The sequence below is a fragment of the Dermacentor andersoni genome, chromosome 11, assembly GCF_023375885.2.
Source record: "Dermacentor andersoni chromosome 11, qqDerAnde1_hic_scaffold, whole genome shotgun sequence".
Lineage (NCBI taxonomy): Eukaryota > Metazoa > Arthropoda > Arachnida > Ixodida > Ixodidae > Dermacentor > Dermacentor andersoni.
In genome coordinates, this window is record NC_092824.1 from 55,662,880 (window position 1) to 55,688,236 (window position 25,357).

The window sequence follows — 25,357 nt, forward strand, 5'->3', positions numbered from 1 at the left end:
CTGTAAATATTGTCACGACCTACTAGGAGACGGGAAAGCCAGCGTAGAGGACGTATAAAAGTACGTTATCAGAGCAGTCAACTTGACGTCATTGTCGTCTCTGTGTTTCTACCCGCGCGCTACTTCACTGTCGTTTTCATCGCCCGGCACATAACCGCGGCGACCATATAGGGTACGGCATTTGCCCCTCCTTTGAAAAAATGGCCTCGTCCCGATGCAAAGTTGAGGTCATGAGGAAAAGTATGGCTTCATACGAAGCACGTGCACAACCTCGGGCAGATGCCGCGGGCGTTTGGAGCAGTTATGACTGTCGGGGACAACTTCATAATTCACATCGCTGATGCGGCGCAGAATTGTGTACGGCGCGAAGTATCTTTGCAGGGGCTTCTCAGAGAGCCCCCACCGACGAATAAGAGTCCATACCCACATATGGTCACCGACGTTGTACGTGACGGGTCTGTGCCGAAGATAGTAATGTTTCGCATCTAGGTCCTGTTGTTCTTGGAGCTGTTCGTGGATTCGCAAACGCGTTAGCAGCCTGGCTTCCTATGCAGGTTGCGTAAACTCCTCGGCACCAGTCTCGTCGTCACTGCGCTCGTGCGGCAGCACTGCGTCCAACATTGTTGTCACTTCCCAGCCGTAAACGAGTTCGAAAGGTTCGATCATGTTGCCTCTTCACAAGCCGCGTTATACACAAATGTAACAAATGGTAAAATCTTGTCTGAGTTCTTGTGATCGGGGTCGATGTACATACTCATCATGTCTGCCAGAGTCTTGTTCAAACGCTTTGTCAGCCCATTGGTTTGGGGATGATAAGCCGCGGTCTTTCGGTGAGTGGTACCACTTAGTCGCAAAACGGTATAAAGAAGCACAGCTGTTAACGCAGCACCTCTGTCTGGTATGACCAATTCAGGAGCGCCATGCATTAGGATGACGACTTCGATGAAAAATCGCGCTGATTCGACGTTGTCCCCGTTGGAGAGCACATGTTGCAGCGTATCGAGTAAGATAATCGGTGACGAGAATTATCCACCTTTTGCCGGCAGTAGACAGTGGAAACGGACCTAAAATGTCCATGCCCAATTTTTCGAATAGGCTTGCGGTATCTGAACAGGATGCAGCAGCCCAGCTTGCTTGCCGGGTAGCGATTTGCGGCGCTGGCAACCCCGGCATGTCTGGATGTAACGTTTCACGGTCGCCGCAAGCCTCGGCCAGTAGAACTTTAACCTAATTCTTGCCAATTTGTGGGTATAGCCCAAGTTACCAGCGGTTGGCTTATTGTGACAGGCTTGTAGGGTTTAATCGTGAAGAGATGCGGGAATGGCGAGTAGGTAGCTGCTGTCACTAGGTGAAAAGTTTTTTATAGAGAACGTTGTGGCGCAAGCAAAATGAAGACAGCCCTCTGACGAATAACTTCGGCACGCTGCTGGTTCTTCCGTCTAAGTAATAGAAAAGAGGAACACATCCTGCGTCCCCGCGTTGCTGGAATGAAACGGGGACAGTATCTAGCATGCCTCGAAAAGCCGCTTCATCATTGTCGTGCACAACAGTCAAAACAGGAAACCGATAAAGGCAGTAGGCGTCGCTGTATCGTTTCTCTGATTTTATACAACAGTTACGCGCTGCAGCCGAAGACTCCTGCGCGCAAGCCCATCAGCTGCATCTATCATATTTGTCAGCTAGCAAAGTGCATGATGATCACTGACAACGGTGAAACCCCGGCCATACAAATATGGGCGAAATTTCAGGGCGGCCCATAATAGTGCGAGACATTGTTCTACTGTAGTGGAGTAGTTAGCCTTGGTTCTCGATAGCGTCCTGCTGGCGTAAGCAATCACTCTTTCGCTGACGTCCTGCCGCTGTACAAGCACTGCATCCAGGCCGACATTACTCGCACCTGTATGAAGAATCGTCGGAGCGCTTTCATGAAGGTGTGCCAGAAAAGGAGGCGCCTGGGCAGCCATTGCCGTAGGTCGTGAAATGCCCGTTGCTGCACTTCACCCCACATGATGGGGACATCTTCTCTTTTGAGATGTGTTAATGGCCATGCGAAGCTCGGAAATTCCGATGATGAAATTCCGTGATGAAATTTTAATTTGTCAGTTATACACGATATCACATTTTCAAGAAAAATTATGGCTGACATCGCCGACTGAGTAGTAGAGCGCTACGATGGAAGTGGTTCTTCAGGTTTACTTGTGAATACCGAAGAAAATGCTGTGTTGATGATGTCGGCACACAGAGCGTTGCAGACAGTGTCACCATTATCGTCGGTTGACGTGATGTCACGTGAACGTTGCGGATTTATAATTTGCCAAAATATTTTGGGGTCATTGGTTATCGTTTCGGTTAAGTCTTTGCGAAGAAAGGAACGGATCGCGCAATAGGCCGAAGATAAGTTTGCATCTTCAGTCGCCTTGTATGTTTCCCACGCAAGAGAACTTGGTCAAAGATTTGGTGCGCGCTAAAGCCACTGTTTCTTGTTTTTTTCAATCTTTTGAGTGTTTTGGTAAACAAAGGAATCTCGTCATCAGCTTTGATGGTGCATTTTTGGATTTACCTCTTCGTTACATGACTAATTTTAACCTTGAAGGTTGACCAATTAAAGTGAATTGCGCTCCGACGGTGGTGAAGTATGAAATCTGGGAAAAGTAATTTAACACATTATTTGTTGCTATGTAGTCAGCCTTAATATAGTTTAATTTTTTGGACAGGTTCCTTCATTCACGAGTAATGATGATTGTGGCGTGAATGCTATTATGCACTCTGATTTCTCTAAGGCAAGTAATCCAAGTTAACGTCTCCGGATGGCTAGTTAAAATGATATCTAGAATGTTTTCTTATGTCTGTGTGACACATGTTGGCTTAGTTATTATTTTGGTACGATTAAAGTTACGACCTAGGTTGACAAATTCGCGAAGTTCCTGAGGCAGCAAAATATGAGGTAGATGGCCCTAGTGAATAGATGTGTAGTTAGTTGATGAGTAGTTAGACACAAAGAGAAATATTTCGCGCATTCACATACTTGGCTGTTCCCAACAAAACGTTGTTCAGCTTGCGGGGGAAGTCGGGACTATCATGGAGTGGTCGCTAGCCGGAACCAGTTAGTGTTGCGATTGGCGGAGTGCGGCAACATAGCCACAAGATCTCAAGGTCCGATGAAAGTATTACAAGAAAGAATATTACTTCCTTATTAGATGCAATTAAAAGACGTCCCACGCCAGAACCACCACGCTCATTGCGGAAGGGGTAAATATTCGGCAAATCGCCTAAAGCTTCGCGACGCTTATGTTAATGTTGAGGCACGTTTCAGCTAATACGAGTATGCTAGTGCCAGATGATGACACAAGCTTCCATGTAAGCTCTCCTTTTCGAAGTGAAGGTGCGTGTGCTTGTGAAAATTACCGAACACCAAGACTAATTAGGGAGTTGGTTCATGGGCACTGCGTAGAATGACGACGAACGGATGTGCGCTATGCGATTTCCTTAATTAATTGAAACGTCTCGTCAATGAAATGGCGCTTGGGACCAATATGCAGTGAGATATACCAGAGCGAAAATCTTAGTTATCGTTTCCAAAGGCAACGATTTGCCAACGATTTTCGAACATCCCTGAGGATGTTTAAAAACATCCCCAGGGATGTTTTTGAACGCGGGGGGAATAATCTTCCCCGACGCTGAAATCGGTTTCCTTTTTTAAATTTTGCCCCATTGGAAAGAATAACTTCTTTGGTCATGAATGCACTGAACTTGACGATAACAGTGCGTTGGTCGTCCGGGTTGTGACGACTGAGTCAGTGAGTGCGCTCGATATCTTTAGGATCCAAAGTTACTTCGATGTGTTGAAAACAATTATCGATGATAAGGTTTTCAGATTCGGCAAATGCTTCCTGAGGGATTAGTGAACGATGCCATAAAAAATATGGCTATTTTTGTCTGAGCTCTTTTCAGCATCGTGAAGACGAAGCTTTAGCTAGTGAGCCAAAAGCGTTGTCTGCATAGCGGTTGAGGGAACTTTCTCAATCTCTATCTCGATTAGGAGTGGAGCCTGGCAATGTTCTTCAAGATCGGTGAGGCGAGTGTTAAAGTAACATATCGCTCTGTCTACGGAAAACATGCATACACAGACTGCATGCAATTCATGGATTAGTGTTATCTGGCAAGCAGACACCTTTTTCCATTCAATCAGAGCATTATCCAACTTGTCATAATCAGGGTATGCTTTGATGTCACAAGCGAGTAGTAACGAAGCTGTACACTGTGGCAGCATTCGGCAGCAGCAGTAATAAAATATGAAGGGCTCGGAAGCTGTATGATCAAATTGTTACAGGATTTTTTCGCAAATAAAGCTGTGCGCTTGACTAAACGGCATGATGAAGAAAGCCGGATTGATCAGTGTGCCATGGCACAGGCGCCGAGCCAACAGATCGCGGAAGGTGATTTCCGGTCGTTTTTAGGTAGCTGGCTGAGTGACGTTGTCGACAACACTTCCGAATCCGTCTCAAGGGTCCAGCAGATCGTGCGCGCTGAGTAGGCAGAGGTTTGCCGGCACTGTAGAAAGGTAGATACAATTCGGCGGCGTTCCAAAAAAACTCGACTGGAGCCCAGAGACTGCCCCGTGTTCAGCGGGTGCCCCTTGTTCAGAGGAACACGGCCAGCAGAAGGCAAGTGAAGGCACGCAACGGCATCTGCATGATGAAGAAAGTCGGATTCATCAACTGTGCTGTGGCAAAGGCGCCTACTCGAGTCGCAGCTTCTCATCGACAGCATCTCAAATCCCTAGCTGTCACGAGCGAAGAATCAAGGAACATTTCCTTATAGTTTTAGATAGCGAGCTTACAGTGGATATCAGCAACACAAGATAGACTGTATTCGGCGAAAGGCGACCAAAGCAAACAAATTACAATGACTTTTGACTTTCGCAACGCCAGTTACGCGCAAGTTGATGGACGCCGCGAACGTGTAGAGAGAGCAGCACCATGGCGTCGAAGCATAAATGGAAAGAGCTCCAACGCGGTCGCTTGAGCTGCATTGATCTCGAAGATGCAAAGTGTGGTGTGCTACGAGGCTAGCGCATATCTCTACACAGGCAAAAAAAAAAAAAAACGCGCGAACATGCACAGGGACCCCCGCGGCGTCGAAGCAGAAAAGGAATGGGCACGAACGCGGCGATTCTATTCTGCACCTCCAGACGCCTTCCCCCTCCGACGCTGGCTTCACTCGCAGCGAGAATCATAATTTTGCACATTTGACACGCGGGGCATGTACGCTTGTGGGAAAAAAATATCAGCAGAAACACTAAACAGTGATTACGGGTGGGAATGCAACAGCACTATATTCCCTTTGGCGAGATCTCTTTGTCCTCGTGTTTCTTGCCCGCGCAAGCTCTAGCCTGTGTTCTAAATGCGTCTCGGTAAGGCCAAACCAAATGCGCCAGGTCTCAGGAGTATTAACGCGCTTGTTTCCCCACGAGGAGTTCACCACACGAAGGACCGCTTAGGGGCATTCAGTTTGACATAATGCTTTGTATTTTATACGCTCATCACATGGCGCCACCTCGTGCCCATTGGCTGCGCCGTCACGTGCCTAACGACGAACCCACTAGGCCGCACGTTTAGTCAGCCAGATGACTGCGACGTAAGGAGCGCAGTGACGCCCACAGAAGGCACACCTTTAGTTAACGTGAACCGTGGTGCCGCCGTGGGGTCGGGAAAGAATCGATGCATCAGCTCGGTGCTGGTTACACCGAGCTGATGCATCGTGGTATACAATGAAAGCGAATACCGTTGTGACGCATTATGAGTCCATTTGGTCCCACGCAGATCACGACGAGCTCACCTGTGGCGCAAAAAAAAAAAAATGAAAAAGCGGTGGCATCCGTGCACTCTGAGTTTGCCTTTCAATAGATCTGACGCTGCCTTGCTATTATCTTGCAGTTCGAGCATTATTAAAAGAGCCGTTAATGTGAAAGAGCTCCGTGTCCCGTGAGAATTAGCTATCTTCGGCGTCGCATCTGTATAGGCTCCGAAGCTTGGGCTACGAAGCCGAACACTCAGATTGTTTCAAGACGGTTCGGCCAGTTTGGTTGGGATTCAAAGTACGGTTTGTTACAGCGCGAAGCAAGACAAAGACGAAAGTTGTTTGAGACATTCTTTCGTCCATGTCTTGTTTTGCACTGTAACGAACCTTACTATGAAACTCAGGTTGTAGTCACCGTTTTGCCGTCTCATCATTGCATCAGTCTTCCTTTTAGGTCGATTCTCTTTCGATGTGCTTGCGAACTGTAGTTGCGTGCATCAAATGATTGTTTGCGAGCATCGGTGGCGAATGCAAACGCAGTGGCGTGTACACACTTGGAGTCCCAGACGGCTGTCGTCGCGCCAAGCGGGGAGAAAGGGCTTATGACTGATGACTGGGCTAGCTTGTAAGACATTAAGAATTACGAAGGATAAAGATTAGAATAATTACAGCCACCAGCGAAAGAGAACTTACCAACTGATGTGCGATCGGTGAAGCAGCTCAAGAAACAAGAGAGAGACGTCGTTCTAACTTCTTTGTCCATAACTTTACTGCAGTGCTCTTCGGCGCCCGTTCCTGCGTTGAGCTTCGGCGTTAGCGAGTGAACGAGCACAGCGAAGGATAAAAGAGCGAACGCGAAGGGCAGCAGGGTGTGAAAGACGGTGATAGCGGACAGTGGGCGAGGAGGAGAGTGCAACGAAACCATGTTGCAGAAAGCGGAGGGGGATGGTATCGCGAAAGCGTGAGAAAAAGAAAGCGCAGTGCCGCGCAAGGCGGGCTCGGCAGTGACGACCGCTACGAGATGGTTCTAAAACAGCGCGCTATCGTCTGTTTACCGATCGCGCGCGGACACCGCGTACACCTATACCATATATGAAAAAATGCGCTGCTTGAGCGGAGGTCCGTATGCGGCGGCTGCTGTGAATCGCGCCTAGGCGTCACCCACGCACTGCCTCTCGCAATCTCCCGATTAGCGAGGCAGTCCCGCTACACATCGCTCCGTTTGTAATTTCTCGCACGAGAAATCCGCCATCGAGCGGACGTGTCAGCAGTTAACGAACGCAATACAGCAAATAACGCGACAGTACAATCAGCAACAATCATGGCCGCTCCAGCAACAGCAACAACTACAGCAGTGAAGGGTCTCGTGACCTGGCACTGGAACTGCAACGGTTTCGCTAGCAAGAAGGCAGTCTTGCAGCAACACATAACACAAGTAACAAGCAAGCCTGATATAATCATGATACAAGAGACTCGCACTGTTGCAGTGTCGCTACCCGGTTATCGGGTATACGCTAAGTCTCCAAAGGTCAGCGGCGGTAGAGGGATATGCACATTGGTTCGCAAGGGACTCACCTTCATTGAGCACGAGTTGCACAATAGTAAAATTGAATACACTCTCATCGAGGTCGTTACGGGCAAGAAACAAAAGAACAGCACCTTTCTGCTTAACGTCTACAGTAGCCCTTCGCACTGGAAGCAAAAATTCAAGACGCTCCTTCACAGAGCCAGCACCGTGGCGGGGACTCACAGGCTCGTCGCCTGCGGGGACTTCAACGCGGCACACCCGGCATGGGGATATAACAAGCAATTGGCCAAGGGGCGAGACCTGTTCCAAGACTCATTAGACCTGGGCTTCACCCTCATCACAGACCCGACTGATCCTACAAGGATTGGTAACTCTGTGTCCAGGGATACGACGCCGGACCTCACGTTCGTGAAGAACGACGAGAAGGGGGATATCTCCTGGCGCAACACGGGGTCAGAGCTCGGCAGCGACCACTACATCGTAGAGGTCATCATACCGGATGAGGTCAAGGCCTCGGAGGACACCAGAGAACATAATTTTACGGATTGGGATGCCTTCCGTAGCCTGTTACCAACCGAGATGGAGGAAATCGAGAACATAGAGGAATGGTCAGCCCACATCGCGGGGAAGGTCAAGGAGGCGACCAAAATCATAGAAACGGATGAGCAGGTCGACAAGCTTGACAGCCGCCTCGCGCACTTATTCGAAGCAAAGCAATCTATCCTAAACAGATGGAAGAAGCAACGACTAAATCGGCGCCTAAGGAAGAAGGTGGCGGAGCTGAATCGCGCCATCGAAGTTAATTGTCGGCTGCTCTGTACGCAACAATGAAATGAAATATGTAATGCTGCGGACGGCAGATGCATTGCGGCAAAACCTGGAACTTGATGCGGCATTTGCTCGATGAGACTAAAACAAAATCCCACCAACGCGACCGCCTCCCAAAGATCATTCACAGAGCAGTCAAGGAAAACGGGGAAACTGAAGTAATCAGACGCATAAACAGCAAGTACCTTCCGGTTACACCCACGGAAAGGCATCCTGAGTACGGCGGTCAAGCCAACGAGAAGCTTGACCGCGACATCAGCGTCGAGGAGGTGGGAGCGGCCCTGCAAGAACTAAACAGCAAGTCGGCGGCCGGCCCGGATCACATCTCGAACAGAGCGCTCAAGAACCTCAGCGATGTGGCCATCGAAAACCTCACCGGTTACTACAACAAGTGCTGGAGTGCGGGGTCACTGCCCCAGTAGTAGAAGACTGCCAAGACCATACTCATCCCCAAACCAGGCAAGCCGCCGAACACGGACAACCTCCGGCCCATTTCGCTCACGTCCTGCGTGGGCAAGGTGTTGGAGCACGTCCTCATGTGTAGGTGGCAGGATTACCTGGAGGAGTCGGGACTATACCCCACCACGATCATCGGGTTTCGGCGTTCTCTCGGCACCCAAGACGCGATGATTCTGTTGAAGAAAGATATCATTGACGATGACACCCTAACGAAAGACAACAAGGCCATTCTGGGGCTGGACCTGCAGAGCGCCTTCGATAAGGTGAAGCACTCTGCGATCCTAGCCCAGGTGTCCAGACTCAACATGGGCGCAAGAACGTACAATTACATCAAGGACTTTCTGACGGGGTGGACTACCGAGCTCTGCGCCGGCGATCTACGGCTCCAAGAGAAGAGGCTCGGCAGTGTCGGGACCCCCCAGGGCTCGGTCATCTCGCCGTTGTTATTCAACCTCGTTATGATCGGGGTGGCCAAGCGACTATCCCGCGTCGAGGGCGTCCGGCACACCATCTACGCCGATGACATCACGCTGTGGGTTCCGGGAGGCAGCGATGGTCACATTGAGAGCACGCTGCAAGAAGCCGTCGACGCGATCGAAGACCAGCTGAACGGTTCCGGTTTGATCTGCTCACCGAGCAAGTCAGAACTGCTAGTGTTACCACCGAAGTACGTCAGACGTAAGAAGAGCGAAGCGAGGGATTACGAGGCCATCAAGATCCTGACGAGGAACGGCCACGTGATCCCGGAAGTCGACAAAATCCGGGTGCTCGGCATGATTATAGACAAGCGACGGGGCAACGGCGAGACAATTTCCCGCCTTACAGCCAAGATTACTAACGCAATACGTCTCATTAGACGGGTTGCCAACCGCAAGGCCGGGATGAAGGAGGAAAGCTTGATTCGGCTTGTGCACTCCTTCGTAATCAGCCACGTCACCTACGTTGCAGCCTTCCACAACTGGATGCAATGTGAAAGGAATAAAATCAACGCCCTGATACGCCGAGCTTACAAGGCGGCGCTCGGACTATTCGAGTGTACGAACACCAACAAGCCCCTGAGCCTGGGGGTACACAATACCCTCGAGGAAATTGCGGAAGCGCAACGGACCGCCCAGCTGGAGCGGCTCTCTATGACCGAAGCCGGCAGGCGCATACTCCAATACTTGGGCTTCACGCCCGGAGCGACAGCGGCGAGTAGCGACGTTTCTGTCCCGGACGCAACCCGGCGCCGGATTCGGGTGGACCTCATCCCGAGAAACATGAACCCGGAGTATAACAAGAAGAGAAGAGCGGCGAGGGCCAAAGCCCTCATCGACTTTCACGCCAAGGACGAGCACGCAAGGTTCGTGGATGCGGCAGAATATCAGGGAGACTGCGCGGCGTTCGTAGCTACCGTCATCGTGGCGTCGTCCAGCGCGACCAGGGCAGCGGCGAGCTTACGGCTCCGCGAGGCGTGTCAGGCGGAGGAGGTGGTCATTGCCCTAGCCATCGCCGACCCCGGGTGCCAGACAGTGTTGTGCGATTCGCGAAGTGCAGTGCGGAATTATGCAAAGGGCAAAGTGTGTGGTGAGGCTGTGCGCGTCCTGTGCTCGGCTGACCTGCAACGACAGAATCGGTATGTTCGAATCAAGTGATTCCCGGCGCACGCGGGCAACGATGCGTCCGAGAAGCACGATAACCACAACGAGACGGCACACGCAGTGGCGCGAGCGCTAACCAACCGCGCCGCTGCAACCGACCGTCCAACGTGGTGTAGTGCCAAGGATCGCATGACGACGTTCAACGAACTCACACAGTTCCACCGCCTGGCTCGAAGGACTTTCCCACCCCCGCACCCGGGGCTGAGCCGAGCGAAGGCGGTGCTGTTCAGACAATTGCAAACTGGTTCTTTACCCACCCCAGTGTTAATGACTCATCTATACCCTAAATTATATGTGAGTGATGTGTGCCGCGTGTGCCAGAGGGAGAGGGCCACCCTGACGCACATCCTATGGGATTGCACCAAGTTCCCCAATGAGGCTTCGACAAGTACAACGATTCCGCCGCGACTCGCGGCTGCGGCGGAATGCTACGACCACGAAAGCCAAACCTGGGCCGTCCAGCAGGCCTCGGCGGCTCTTGAAAGACAAAGGCCGAGCGAAACCGACGGAACGTTGCCCCTCAGGGCGACTGACCGCGGGAGTAACACGCGCTGGAGTTGAGTAGAGACCACCCGCTGAGAAGACGTCAGGGCCCGCGTCACGGCGCCATTTAGTCATGGTGTCGTTCTGCAGGCGACTACATGAAGTTCTCTCTCTCTCTCTCTCGCACGAGACAGATTGTCCGCGCCAGCGAATAAACTGCGAAGTGAAAGCACGCATATATCTCGCATTAGGGAGTACCGTAATCGTCTGTGAATTTTCTGCCCAAGAAAAATGGTATAACCTGGACCGAACCAGAAGGCGGGTCAACGTCTCGCAGCGGCATCGTCGCAATCTGCTACGAGGAAATGACTGGGCAATGAGCGCCCGCTGCAACTGCAACCCCAAATGCGGCGTCGCAGTTGAACACAGCGTCCAAAAGCTTTAGCTGCCACGAGATGAGAATGGGACAAACATACAGCTCTCACTCGTCACGCAAGGAAGAAAATCATTAATTTTAGTGGCTGAAAGGAAGATACACCGCACACAACTGCACCAGCTCACGCTATGTGGGACGTCACGTATAGGTGCCAGTCGTGTCAGAAAACTGTAATACAGTTGAACGCCTTTAAATCGGAGTGCTTGGGTCCTCCGGAATTCTTCGTTATACCGGACACTACATAGTAATGTTCCCGCCGCGCACAACGCACACAAGAACAGGGACAGCGTTATTCCCTAGTTATACAAGTCACCCTGTTCTAGAGACTTTCAGTATAAAGGTGCTAGAGTGTAGTCGGTGTAGGTATGAGAGATGCATGCCTACGGTTTGAACATCGCGTTGCTACGCCTGCGGCATCAGCGGTTCGATCCAACCATCTTTGCTAAGGTACAAGATATGAATTCTACTGATATTGGATCCGAATAATAGAAGCACATTCCTAGGTGTTATCGCTAATACCCATGCATCCACTCTGGTAACCTTTGTAGTCTTCTGACAAATACTTTGTTATGGTGTGATTATCGAGAAAATCGGAACAGTCTTCTTGAACAGCTTCGATAGCAGCGAAAGGTTCTTTATATCTGCTTCGCGAAGCCTGTAAATATCACAAATGCGATGTTGAAAGTCATCTTTAGGAAAATCGCGTTTTTTCAGAGCCGAAAAAGATCACCGTAGATGCCGACCTTCATTTGCAAGAAAAATCGCTTTACGTAAATGTCACCGTGTAGGTGTGATGCGATACTTGCAGTGACCCAGGTTGACGTCAACAAAGGTTTCCTGAAGAGCGGCAGATAACCTGTTTGTCCCTGAGGCACATGACCATTGGCCTCGTGGCTATATAGCCAGTGATATTTAAGTTATACATTTTTGATACATAGTGGGCGAATTCTGTTGTGCCATTTTCCTATTCACGTGATTAGGTACGTGACAATGTTATCGTGCCCAACAGAATAACACGTGGAATATAAAAGTTGGTGCTCCATGCCGGAGCTTCCCGCGTTGTGCTCTGCCGGCGGGGTGCATTTGCATCGCTATTTGCATAGATCTGTTATATATTACGTGAGACCAGGAATCTGACCTGCTTTGTACAAGTGGGGACCTTTCTCAAATGCGGACACACGAAAGTGCATTTTCCGTAAATCAGGCCTTAAAACCCGCCGTGCGAAATCACTGAAAGCACTTCAGCGGAAGAGACTGCTGGCGACCAGTCCTTCTCAGCGGAGTTCTTTTAAATCAAGTACAGGCCGTCCAGAAGGCCCACGATATGGCGATAAAATTAAACCTTACTGTCCGACGTGGCAGGCGCCTGCGTCAACCTTAGGGCTGATCTTGAGGACGTGAATAAATTTCATCATATCATACCGTGAGCGCTGTCGCCCCGTCGTCTGCTTCACATACCTGTGCTCCGACTTCTGCAGTTCGCCAACGCGTCGCAGGCGCGTTTCTACGGCGGCCCGTTACCTATAAGCGCCCCTGAAAGTCATACGGCCAAAATCGATCACCCGAGATTATATTTCCTATTCGGTAACTTTAATAGATACTGTGACATGAGACAAACCTAGTTTTCAAAGAAGTGCGCTTCAGAGACGCTGTAGATATGCCGATGGCGAGAGACGAGAATACAAGCTGGGACACTGTTGATGGAGCCAGCCAATCACGATATTCGCACTCGTGCTACGTTAAACAAACTCCATTCATGGCCTGGGGTCATTACAGAACTGTATCTTTATATCTCAGAAATTCATGTACACGTGCAACTGTTCATCAAACATTGTTTATGTAAAATATGCTAGGCGTCTATCTTTATATGAAAGGTTTTCTTTACCTTTGAAAAATGATAGTTTCCTCTTCTTTTATTTGGAAAGTATTCTTCGCCATCCACTACATACCTTGATCGCTCAAAAAGGTGCGACATCGTCATGAACATATTGCTAAACTATTATAATAAACCAGGGCGTATAAAAACCGTCAATTGCAAAGGGCTGCCAAGGTGCTACCTCCAATATTTGTGATGCTCAAACTTTGCGAAAATCATATGCGAGAGCTAGCATTTACACGAGCAGGTACGACTAGACAAGCTGCCTATACCAAAGCCAAGGGGACGGATCCGCGTCAGATTGAAAAGGCACGTGGAGTTTCCATATACCAGAAAGCTTGCCTATCCTGATTTATAGGATTACGATACGCTCTAAGCAATGAAGTTTCAGTGTAATCAGATAGGGGGGATGTTCCTACTAGGCAGCGGCAGCTGCGCCTTAATTCCGAGTCTAGCAATAACTGCTTTTCATTATTGACACTTCATTTAAACATACTTCCCCGATTTCCACATCGCTGCGCATCACACCACATGGTATCTAGCAGCAGAGCGAGACAGCCCTTGGAAAATTCAAATATGTTTAATAAGTTCGCTTGCTGTGGTAACTAGCATAGAAGAAATCACGGTGCTCTAGAAGGCTGTATATATAAGTGCCCGTAAAAACTACTAAGCCTTGCTCACGCTTCCAAGACTTACGAATACCTGAACCAGCAGCCGGCATTGGTAAAAAGAAACACGCCTGGGATGGCATAAGCTGTGGTGAACATCTCAGCCGGATGTCGTACCAGTGCGCAACGCGCGGGGGTCCATAACGGAGCGTTAAGCCACCCTTTTTCTCGAAGAAGCGTGCGACCTGTCGGGCAGGGAACCGTCAGACTCGGGGTCAGTGGTGGAAACCTTTACAGCCATTGCTACCGGGAAAATTGTGAATAGCTAATTAACATCACATCAGACCATGACGTCATCAGGAATAGGAACAACGCGTCGTACATTTTCAATAATATCACCGAAAACGTGGCGCACGTGGACGCCTCTTTTTCTAGCGACTGCTGAAATAATCTGGTGCACGAAACCGGAAATCTTTTCCAGAAGTGAACGAGCGGAGTCGACAATGGGTCGCATAGTAACACCTGGCGGGTATATCTTTCGTAGGCCACGAATTGCAGGAGCTGATTCATTGTGGCAGAGCCGTCAGTAATAAAGTGTTTTGGCTGGGGCGGGACCTAACGGAAGGCGTAAGCTGAAAGTTGCAGTTTTCCTGTGGTATCAAGCGTCAGCCCAGTATAGGTGATGGCGTCACTAACCAGTTGTCGCGTCGTCTTGTTGCAGTTGCCGTAATCAAGCAGAACGGTTAGTAAGATCTTGATGAGGGCTAGTTGGTTCACATTTAGAACTGAGGTTAAACAGCGCGAATAAAACAAGGAATGAAGGAAACAAATACCCCAAACAAGCGCTTCCAGTTGCGATGTTGCAACAACACTTGCGCTTCTTTATCAGCCGGAAGAATGACGATGACTGGATTGCTTCGAATCTGGTCGATAACCTCAGGTTCCGCTAGCGACTGCGTGGAGTTTGAAGAAGCGTTTCGAAGCCTAGAAAGTAGATTAATAACACGCCTGCCCGTCGAAAAAACGTTGTAGAAAAGTCATCGGCCTTCGCTTGTAGGTAGGTGGCTTGAAAGTTTTGGTCTTTGCACCAGAAAAAACCAAATTCAATATATAGCGAGCATGGCGGTCATGCTTGAAAATTACGGGGAGTCCCTCAAGATAGACGAGCGGAAAGATGAGAATGGCGAGCAAATTGAGTCAATGGGCAGACACTGTGATCTGCATGCTAGGCTAAAGAAAATGCAGGATGTCCAGGATAAGCTTGTGAAGCGGATCGGAGAACTCAAAAACGAGCTCACTATGTAGTGTAATGCACGGAGGACGGCAGAAGAAAGACTCCACGCAGCCGACGAAACAGTGAACAGGGCCGTCATCACGAACGAAAATGGAAGTGATGGTGCTACACCGGTTGTGCCAACAAATTGCGTGGAATGCGAGGAACACGAGCCGTGGGTAACTGGAAGGATTTTTACTTATTTTGAAGGTACCACAAAAGCAAAGCGGGAACGTAAGAGTGAATGCCCGATATCAAATGCGAATATCACGCGGAAACGGTTCACACGGGGAAACAAGAACAGGCCTCGTCAATAGGAAAGTTTGAAAATGTCGTTATCGCCGGTGGCTCAATTCTGTTTACGTGATCAGAGGTAGTTCTGGAGTGTGCAAAAGGCGGGAAAGGACTGCCAGTAGGGACCTTTCTAGGGCGTGCATTGGGTTATGTGAGAGAGCTAGCTAGAAGAAATGTTGCGGGAACGCATAGGGACATAACATTGTAGTAGTAACGAGCGGCCTCAAGACATGCGAAACAGGAAAGCGGCGGGGTTACAAGAGCGTTTGGCGAAAGGTGTAGACGACCTGAGCGTAATGTGCCGTCGGTCACCGATTGTGGTGGGCGAAGTGCCGGAGTTCCCTGTACTTGACACTAACGTACGAAGAGCCGTTGGGCAACTAATCAACAGATTTGGAAAGGGAGGTAAGGGAAAGGTTTCTGTGTTGTAGTAGTCAACAGGGAAGTGAAATGGTATGACGGCTTTCAAAGAGACGGAATGCACTTCACTCACCGGCTTTGACGAGAAGTGGCCAGGCAACTTCCTGGTCGTGCATTTGCTTTCTTCCTTATTCTTCCTTTTATTTAGGGGGGGGGGGGGGGAGGGGGGGCACATGGGCGCCCAGGACGCACGTGTAAGTAGTAATAAAGAAAGTGCTCTAAGGGCACTTCAAGCTAGCATCACCGGCAACAACAGAAAATCGAGAAAAAAAGAAAGAAAAGAGCTCGACTTGCAACAGGATACTCAGCCATGTAAGGTGGCTGAACAAAAGTGGTTAGGGATTGAGGAGCAGTTAAATAGAGACTAAATAGGCGTGTATGTGATTACGGAAGCACACATTAGAGACCTGCAACGGCAACCAATGATTGATAATCGTGTTTGGCCACGTTGTAAAAGAACAAATTGGGAAAGAAAGGCAGGGGGAGTGCGAATGTTCATACATCCTGGAGTCAAATGAGAAAGACGAAACTCAGTGTCAAGACCATCCTTGGTTATCAGGCGCAGCCAACCGAAAAAACTTCTCTAGCCTTGACTTATTTAAGGACGCGTAAAAATTACCAAGGATAAAATCAGTAGTTAGTGCAATGCCTAAGCGCTGATATGAAGCGTTGCGGGAATGATAGCGGAGTTATCCTGTTAGTTGACATTAATGGTCACATAGAAGATATAGACGGCAGTACCGACAACAACGAGAATTTTATGGTAGGTTTATGTGAACAACGTAACATCGGGCACCTACTCGCACCTGCCGGTAAGCATGGGTTTATTGGCGTATAATAAACCTTCTTGCGTGGCCGTGTAACGTTTTCGAGTACTTTCGGCACATTTAAGACCTCATTCTGCCAACTTTTCTTTGCTGATGATCCGTTTTAGCGTCATTCTTAAGCTTCCGTTGCATGCCGCCGCGATTGTCGACCAGCCACCCCAAGCTAAGTAAGGGAAAGCAGACCAATGGCAGACGCCGGCACCACCCCCTTCATCCGGTTATCGATATTCAGTGCTCTGGCTCTGCCTCATCGAATCCCTCTCCATTTGAGCGTTCTCCTCGCCTCTTGTCAGCCGATTAGATATGATAAGCCACTCAGTGTAGGCAATGTTATTCGTCTTTCAAGCAAACAAAAGTGAGATCCTATGAACGAGGAGAGCGTTTGATTGGTCTGTACAGGCAACCCTGCGGGTGACTGCCCGGTGCTTGCGTCAGTGGTTACGCGAATTTGACATCAGGAGATTAGAATAAAAACATATTGGAATAGTTTTACATTATAGCCCCCCCCCCCCCCCCCCCCTTCGTTATCATGAATACGTGGCCGAAATGTGATGGACAGATCGCGTGAGAAGGCGGATTTGGGCATGTGGCCATCGATTACTCTCTGATGATAGAGTCTGTGATACGTTGGGAGAAATGATCATTGATGAGGATGGATGTAGCAGCATAGGGAGTAGACAAAAACGCATAATTTGTAAAATTGTATGTGTTGTTGGGAAAGAGAGCAAAGAACAAAGAATTTCCAGTCCAAGTGTGAATGCTGAACTAACAAATGTAGTTGCAATAGCCGAGGAAAACTTTCCACATGGCCAAGTAATTAGTGTGAATATAGTTAGCTTTGAAATCTAATGACGACAGAAATGAGGACAGAGACGCAACATGCTTGCTGGAAAGGAAACAGGAAGCCGAAAAGTTTCGGAACAGGGATGTACGGGAACCGATCGCCGAACGACAGAAAGGATCACGAGAACATAGGGAGGCATATAACGTACAAGTGCCGCAGGTTGAAACATACATTAAATGAGAAATATACCGGGAGAGAAAGAAATATGATTTGAACAGTATTTCAAGCAAAAATAAAGGTGAAAGTGAACGTTGGTTTTGAGAAATGCGCGAGAAATAGAATGCCGCACTTTGGATATTTTGAAATCACACTAACTTACTAGCGAAGAATTCGGGCGCAGTACATTACCTAGACGAGCATGGCAACAAACTGGAAGGGGATGCCGAGTTAAATTTAATTCGAAGAAGTACAGCCGAATCATTTCAAGGCCACGGCGAGGTGGTTTGTGCGGAAAGTAAGAGAATGAGTGAGAACCAGACGGGAAAGCAGCTGGTGCTGAGAAATTTAAACTGAAAGAAAGCTGAATAGAAAATTCCTAAAAGCACAGCCACAGGTTTATACGATCTTCCCCTTTAGGCTGAATAATAAGCTTGTACGAAAAAGGAAGGGAGCTCTGTTGAAAGCGATAGAAATTTGAGCTTATATTGTAGGCGAGTACCTGACTGTTTGCGACAAAGGAGAATGCAGTTACTCTATAGCGGTAAGGTCGACACAAAAATCACTCATACTGTTCACCGCTACATCGGTAGTGTACAGGTTGGCAACGCAGGCGAGTAAATAAAAACTGCAAGCATGGACAAAACAAAATAGCGTATTGGGAGAACTACAGGATGGCCTGAAAATCGGTTGGCGTCCGTCGGCATGATAACTGATTTGTTCTCCATCGGTGTATTGAAATATCGAGAGTACAAAGAAGGTCATTCAATGTGGCTTTTTTCTACATTACCGGAGCGTATCATAATGTAGAACGTCACATTCGGTGTTATATGCTGGAAGGACAAGGTGTAGGCCACGACTGTATAGAGCTTTTGTGGGAGCTTTAGCGAGAAAATGCCGTTTGCTCTGAATTGTAAAAGATGAGGAGCAAGCAGGAAGTTGACATCACCAAGGGGCATAGACCGGGGTGTCCTCCATCAGCGCTGCTGTTCATGGTGCACATGGTAAGGATGCAAAGGACGCTAGAAGGAATTACTATTGGTATTAGCCACTGATTCTATGCGGACGACATTGTGTTGCTTGCTAACAAGCAATATGATATGCAACGTCGGGCTGATATATGTCGGCGAGAAGGTGAGAATTTAGGATTAAAATTTAGTCTACAAAAATCAGGTTCTATAGTTTTAAATGAAAACAGTCAACGGACAGTGTTAATACAGTGCCGGGAAATACGTCGGGCAAAGGAATACAAGTACGTTGGTGCATCGATAAACGAAGGTGATAGATCTCTCGAGACACAATCACCCTAAACAACGGCGTCCGCGTCTTCGACCTGAGGCACAGCTTCTTATCGACAGCATCTCATACGTCTAGCTGTCAAGAAGGAAGAATGTGGGTATATTTCCTTAGCCCTCTACATTAATATTATTATTATAATTTTTATAATTATTATTATTATTATTATTATTATTATTATTACGTTGCTGTTGTTGTTTGTATTTGTTTTAAAAATATACAGACACTAGAAAAAAAGAAAGGATGGCGAGGGGCGGTCTAGAGACTGCCACCGAAAGGGGCACACCAGCTGCCTACTCTTATTAAAAAGGGACAGAAACGTGGAAACGGCAGAGAAGAAGGAAAGGAGGGAAGAGAAAATAAAGAGGAATATGACAAATCTCAGAGTTACGCAGAACGCACAGAGTACAGGTCGAGCACAGTAGCGCCAGTCACTGCAATTCGCGCCACTAAATAATGCCGAAATAACGGGAATTGTGTTTCAGGGCCAATAGTGAATGTATTAGAACACTATAGTGAAACGTATGAGGTGAAAGGACAATGAAACAATAAATTTAGTGCCTTGTCACTGCTTGAACGCGGGTAACGAGCAAGCGAATGGACGCGGCGAACTCCACGGCGTCGGTGCACAAACGGGTAGTCCGCGAACGCGGCGAATCCCTTCTCCACTTTCAAGCGCTTTCCTCCCCCGGCTCTTGCTTCCCTCGCGGCGAGAAATGTAATTTTGTCAATTTGATAGACGGGGCATCTGCGCTTTCTCGTAGAAAAATAGGGGGGAGACACTTGAGAATATTTACGGGTGCGAACGCAGAAGCACATGAGTCGCTTTGGTGAAATGCTTTTTTTTTTTTTTCACGCGTTCCTGAACTTAGAAAGTTCTAGCCTAAGTCCTAACTAAGCCTCGGTAAGGGCAAATGACAAAGTGTTTCTGCAGACGTTCTCTTGGAAAACAAAAGTGAGGGAAGATTATGTACGAATAATAGAAACCGATTCTTAGTTAAGGCAAACAGCATGTCAATGGTTGCAGAGGCCGCAATAAAAACGCCAGGCGAACTCGTATTTACTGTATTTGTGCAATGAGGGGGGAGAAAGAATGGTAGGATGTAGCCTTAAAGCAATCCAGTACTTCCTAGCTATTACTCAAGTATTGCTCGAGTAGTTTTTGGTAAACGTCCTCAATAACGGATTGTTAAACAAGTCAGCGTGATTGGTTGCATTATTAAGGTCATGTGTACAAGTCTGGCTACCGGACACATTCGCAAAGAGTGAGCAGAAGATCACGCACTCTAATGCATAGGTATCATTCTTCGTGCACTTTTAATGCGCAAAGTTCACTACTTGTATAGATTCCACATAGATAAGGACTCTTAGCGTATGACCATTCATTTCGGGAACGCCTAGCTTTCACGCATGAACACGCGTCGGTGCCAATACTGAAGCCATTCGTAGCTGAACGACGCGGTTGTTGAACGCTGCTCTCATAGAAGGGCCCCCGCTTGTTGCTCATTTGGAATTAGAGGCAAACATTGCATCTAAGAAATTAAGTAATGAGTCACTTTAACAATACGTTTACTTGCACTTATTTGCGAAGCCAGATTTATTAAAGCAAGCCCTGAGAGAGAACACGTGTTCCAGCCTTCGAGAACAGCGTTTATTATAGGCCGTACCGCCCCTTCTACCTTTTTGGCTTTGAGCGTTACAAAATAAAGAGCGGTTGATTTCAAATCCCCATGGCGAAAGCGGAACTATATCAAAAGAATCTTTTAAAAATTATGGGGTTTTACGTGCCAAAACCACTTTCTGGCACGCCGTAGTGGAGGACTCCGGAAATTTCGACCACATGGGGTTCTTTACCGTGCACCTAATTGTAAGTACACGGGTGTTTTCCCATTTCGCCCCCATCGAAATGCAGACGCCGTGCCTGAAAAGAATCTTTTAGTGGCAGAAGCATCGATTGACCCTCTTGTTTTTTGCCCAACGCTTCTAGCTCACCTGCTGAGAGGACACGGGAGAAAATTAAAAATAAATCAGACACAAAAATACAAGAAATTCTGCGTTAAAATATACGCGTTTTGTTATAGTGATCATATCAGAGCATAAGTTTAGCCCACAAGTTGAGTTACTGAAGGGCCTGGCAGTAAATAGAATTAATCAGAAATCAGCGATCACCGTACACTGAAGCACAGCATCGTAGAGTTTGGAGACCCGCCAAATGAACACGATTTCAGCAAGATTTCTTGAATCCCGGTATAAGAAAGCAAAGGTAATGACGTCACTAATGACGTCACTAATGACGTCACACACAAAAGGGTGGCATGGTGTATAACCGGCTAGTACATAGAAAACAGTTGCCTGGCATAGATTGAACATCTGAATAGCAGAGCTGATGTGACGTCCCTCCCTCCTCTCGCCTTCCTTCTCCCGTCGCGCACCTGCTCACTCGCTCGCTCGCTTGCTCGCAACAGCTGTGCACGTGGTGCTGGTTGTATCTTCTGACGTCAGCACCGGAGAGGGCGCGAAAGGTGTGCCTTGTGCGCCGCCTGCTAGGGGCTCGCACGCCCCTCTAGGTGGCGCGCGTTTCGGTTCCTGCTCGGCCTCCCTCATTTCTCGCCCGCATATCGTGCCATGGTAAAGACGTTCCCTCGCTTAACCTAAAGAGCACCAACATCGAGATGCGAGTGCCACTAAGAGACATACAAGTGTAAGATGAAGGTCACCTACCATATTTTTTTCGTTGTAATGGCTTATGCTTCACTTCAAGTCTTCCATTAGCAGGAACACCAAATGAGACATAGTAGTAAGCCTAGCCTTATCGGATTAATGCGAGAGACATTTGACCAAGGTGTCTTTCCTGCGCGTGACGACTGAAGCTTGTGCATTGACCAATACATCACGACTTATCTATTCATTTATTTACCTATTTAGCATAACCTCAAGGCCATTACGGCATTATAGAGGGGAGTGGTTACAAGCAAAACGGGTAAATTCATACACAGGCGTTGCTAATGCAGACAATTATATATATGGATATGCAAAAACATTTAACACATGGCACCTAGATATAAAGTGTTAGCTATGGCGTTTGTTAGTACAGGTTGAACAATGTGAAGAAAAAGGTTTCATCAAATGGCTGAAACCCCATGCTAGGGGAATAAGAAAATCCTTGCCACTCTTGTTTTATTTCCCTAATTGAAGCATATAAAGATAATTAAACATGCGTAATATTCCACGTACCCTACACAACTTTTCCACATGCCACCCACATCGGTTAAGACATTTATGATATCGTTGAGGTAAATTTGAAAAATGTTGTACGTCATCGACGCACTCAGCCTCCCCGAGCGTTCATTTGCATGCAAGTCTCGTGGCCTTTGCGAAATCACAACAGCACCGCCTCACACGATTTAAAGCGTATCACCTATCGCCATATGTGGGCTGCATTTCCTTGTGAATTTTTATGGGCATTTCTCCCTTTCTCCACAGAAAACGAATCGCACTTCGTTGCTATCACACTTAAATACGCCGTAGACATGTGAAGTACAACCGCCATCATCAACAACTGACTGCTGCGCTGTGTCGCGGTGCCACCGCCATGTAACGCCTGGCTGCTCCAAGAAATGTCCACCGCTGGGAATCGATATCTTGACAACGCATTTAGAGCCATAATTTGGCCAAAAAAATAACAGCAAATACTCTCTGATTTGCCTTGGCACCATGTCGTCTCCTCAGTTACTGGTCATATTTTCTTATGATGTAAATGCGGTGTACGCCGAGCATGCTGGGAATTAGTGACAGACGACAGCGCCCAGAAGTCGACAATCGTGAGGCAGGTTTCGGCGTGAGGTGTTGCTGTCGCGAGAAGGTACGCTCCCTGTCAACGGGCTATGTGATGGTTGCAGACCTAATTTATTTAGACCTTGTAAAGGCGTTCGATAAAGTGTGCCATAGCTTATCAATCTACAAACTGCAACAACTAAACCTTGATCCGAAAATTTTACACTGCCTTGAGGTTTTCCTCACTAACCGTTCACAGTTTCTTTCAGCTAACGAAGTAACCTCTATTCTGAGTTCTGTTTGTTCAGGTCTACCACAAGGCTCCGTGCTTGGACCGCTCCTATTTCTCATATATATTAACGACTTACATTCCTGTGTTTCATATCAAATTCACCTATTAGCTGACGACTCTGTAATTTACACCGAAATAACTTGCGATGAGGAGGTAACCATGCTTCAAGGTAACCTTAACGCCGTTTCTGCATGGTGCAAATTATGGTTAATGGAACTAAAGGTTAACAAGTGTACATTCACGCGCGTATCTAGAAATACCAGTGAACTACCTGTGCACTCCCTTAATAACGCTCCATTAGACTTGGTAACAACTTACAAGTACCTTAGCCTTCATGTCACCTCTGATCTCGCTTGGAGAGAAAGAGAGACAGAGAGAGGGCAAATGATAAATGAAAGGTAGGGAGGTTAACCAGGACTAAGCCCGGTTGGCTACCCTACACTGGGGAAAGGGAAACGGGGACGGAAAGATTAAAGAAAGAAGAGAAAGTCCACCGGGGATATCGTTCAGTCACTCAGTCCGGATCACAGACGCTGACTCAATCCTGTATCTTTCAAATATCGTAGCAGCGCTTTTGTGGCCTTTTGTAGCTGCGATATTTTATTTATTTTTTATTTATTTATGATACCCTCAAGGCCCGAAGGCATTACAGAGGGGAGTGGGAATGCGAGGCCATGGCCCCAAGACCTTGTTCAAGGTGAACGATTTTCTATCTAACTGGTTGAGAGCTGTGCAGAGTTCTTGTCTTTCATTTTCAAATGATGGGCTGTAGCACAGTAGATGGCCTATAGTTTCTTCGACACCGCAGGCATTGCACTCGGCGCTATCAGCCATTCCAATTAAAAACGTATATGCATTCGTGAATGCGACGCCCAAGCGTAAGCGGCACAGCATTGTTTCCTCATTACGCGGAAGCCCTGGTAACAGCCGCAGTTGCATAGATGGATCGAGGGAATGCAATCGATGTTGAGTGAAATCAGGTGTGTGCCACTTCTCCAATGTCATACGGTGCGCTAGCTTGCCTAAGTGTTGGGCTGCGTCAGTCCACGATAAAGGTATAGAAACAAGGGTTGCTCCTTCATGTGCTTTCTTAGCAGCTTCGTCAGCGACGTCGTTGCCGGAGATACCGCAATGGCCAGGCAGCCACCGAAACACGACGTCGTGCCCTTTCGCAATCATGTGATGGTGCATTTCTCGTATCTCCGATACGAGTTGTTCACAGGACCCGCGACGAAGAGGTGACAGAAGACATTGTAAGGCCGCCTTTGAATCACAGAATATTGCCCACCGATTAGCCGGTTGGTTGTTAATATAATCTATGGCACCTCGGAGGGCAACAAGCTCCGAACCGGTCGATGTTGTCAAGTGAGAAATCTTGTATCGGATGCTTAGTGATCGTAATAGTATTACCACTGCCCCGGTGGAGCTGGTCTGGGTGGAAGAGCCATCCGTATATATGTGGACGCGGTCAAAGTAGAAAGTGTGCAAACAATCCAGAGCTGCTTGCTTCAAGGCCAAGGTAGGCAGGTCGGTCTTCTTTCTTATCCCTGGAACCGTAAGACGCACTTGAGGTTGTTTTAAACAACACAAAGCTGAGGTTGAACGTGCTGATCGTGTGAAGCCCGATGGTAGGGAGGCACGATGCTTGCTGACTTCGTTGGAGAAGGATGCCTGTGGTCGTCGTTCTGGCAGACAGGCAGGAAAGCTTGATTGAATCCGTGAAATATGACGAACATGGGCCCTAAGCGAGTCGGTGCTGATGTATGTCGTGATCGGATGGTCTTGAGCCATTATAATGGTTCCTGCTGTTGAGGCGCTCCGCGGAAGGCCTAGGCAAACACGTAGTGCCTGTGCTTGCACGCTCTGAAGTTCTAGAAGATTTGACTTGCATGTTTCAGCAAGCACGGGAGAACTATAGCGTAGAAATCCGATAAAAAGTGCTCGATATAACTGTAGCATGGAGCCCACTGACGATCCCCATGTTTTGCCGGCGATGAACTAGAAGATGTGAACATTAGATGTGAGCCTCTTCTTCAAGTGGGACACCTGAGGGCTCCAAGAGAGGTCCCGGTCAGCAGTGACACCCAAAAACCGATGATTTTTCTTGTAGCAGATAGGCTGGCCATTGATGTACACTGGATAACCAGACATCGCTTTTCGCGTAAAAGCGACTAACGCACATTTTTCTGTTGAGATGGTAAGCCCTTGTATCTGAAGATAGTCAGATGCCTCTGTTGCTGCTTGCTGTAGCCTTGCGCGAACCTGCAGGCGAGTGACCGCTGATGTCCAGATGCAGATGTCGTCGGCGTATATTGAAACACTCACTGTTTCCGGTAGGGAATCAGCCAGCCCAAGAAGCGCGAAGTCAAAAACAACAGGGCTTAGCACACCGCCTTGGGGAACGCCTCGGCATGTGTAGTGGTCGGTAGTCGGACCATCTTCCATACGCACGAACAAGGACCTTTGTGTCAAGTAGTTTCTGATCCATCGATATACTCGCCCTCCTAGTTCAGCTGTCAGAAGT

The 25,357-nt window shown here is 48.1% G+C and overlaps 1 pseudogene; it reads left to right on the plus strand.

The window, feature by feature from the left end:
- Positions 1 to 7,120: 7,120 nt before the first annotated feature.
- LOC140213988 (uncharacterized) overlaps positions 7,121 to 25,357 on the plus strand; it is a 63,878-nt pseudogene continuing 45,641 nt past the window's right edge.